The sequence below is a fragment of the Herpailurus yagouaroundi genome, unplaced genomic scaffold, assembly GCF_014898765.1.
Source record: "Herpailurus yagouaroundi ecotype Mexico unplaced genomic scaffold, PumYag 195, whole genome shotgun sequence".
In the NCBI taxonomy this organism is placed as follows: Eukaryota; Metazoa; Chordata; class Mammalia; order Carnivora; family Felidae; genus Herpailurus; species Herpailurus yagouaroundi.
The window spans coordinates 16,029,027-16,030,324 of NW_024412426.1; the positions used below are offsets into that span (position 1 = coordinate 16,029,027).

Consider the following 1,298-nt stretch of genomic DNA (forward strand, 5'->3'; position numbering starts at 1 on the left):
TCTTCAGGCCTCTACTCATTACCCGCTTCCAAAGGTGCTTCCACACGTTTAGGTGTTTGTTACAGTGCCCCATCATCAGTGCCAATTTCTGTCTTCATCTGCTCGGGCTGCTGTAACAGTTACTGAAGCCACCAGCCTGAGTGGCTGAAACAACAGACATCTAGTTCTCACAGTTCTGAGGCCTGAAAGTCCAAGATCAAACTGCTGGCTGATTCTGTTCAGCGAGGACTCGCTGGCGGATGGCTGCCTTCTCTCCGTACCCTCGCGTGGCAGAGAAAGATGTTGTGTCTCTTCCTCTTCTGTAAGGGTACCGACCCCTTCATGAGGGCTCCCCTGTGATGATCTGGTCTAACCCTAGTAAATCTTACCTCCCGTACTGTCACACAGAATGGTGGAGGGCACCAACATTCAGCCCATGGTGCACTGTGTCTGTGGGGCAGGGATGGGATTAGAGTGTTCTGCTCAGATGAACTCAGAGGATCATCTGTCAGCAGGGCTCCTCACCCCAAATGTCTCTTAGGTCTAGGAAGATGTAAAGTACAATAGCTCCAGCTTCCAACATCGTGGAGTTTTGAGAGATGGAGAGGGGGAAGGATTCATCCGTTCATTCAAGTAATCAGTCAAGTTAACATTTACTGAGTCCTTTTGAACAGTGTTAGTTCTGGGAGCAGAGATGAATATGCAAACACTAGTCTTTAAAGGAGCTCCCAGTGTAATGGGGGAAAGACACATATATAAACAAATGACGGTGGAAAGCTCAGGAGAGGTTCCCATGCAGTTTGGGGGGGGGGGGTTGGGGGTCAGGGAGGGTTTCTGGGAGAAAGTGAGGTGAAAGGTTATATTGAAAAGAAAGTATCAGTCGAGTAGGTGGGCGCAGGAGGGTGGTAGGGCCCCCACACAGAACTCCATCTGAAGAGTGGGGGCCACAGCGAGTTGTGGAGGAAGGGGGCAGGAAGAAAGGGTAAGATGGCAGCGTGAGCTCCAGTGTGATTACTCGCCACATCCCCGTGCTCGGGGACGTGACTGACCAGCCTGCACCTCAGGATCTCCTCTGCCTCTAAGCATTTGGGATGTGACAGTAGCTTCAGTAACAACTGCCCAGGCACTCAGTTGATTCCCAGTACCACCACCTTCTATAGGCACTGTCAGATTGAAGTTCCAAGCACATCTCCCGAATTGTGTTGGGCTTGTCTGCAATGAAAGAAAATGGTAGGCAATTTCTAGTTGTGTGTTATATTCTCTTTGAGAACTGTGGTTATGCCCACAACAGGCTACAGGTCCACTAATATATTTTAAAC

General features: G+C 49.8%; 1 long non-coding RNA gene across 1 annotated transcript in view; it reads right to left on the reverse strand.

The window, feature by feature from the left end:
- Positions 1-615: 615 nt before the first annotated feature.
- Positions 616-1,298, reverse strand: part of LOC121011903 (uncharacterized) — an 8,922-nt gene continuing 8,239 nt past the window's right edge. The window contains exon 3 of the long non-coding RNA XR_005781850.1: positions 616-1,191. This is a non-coding gene — a long non-coding RNA (uncharacterized LOC121011903). The remainder of the gene's footprint in view (positions 1,192-1,298) is intronic.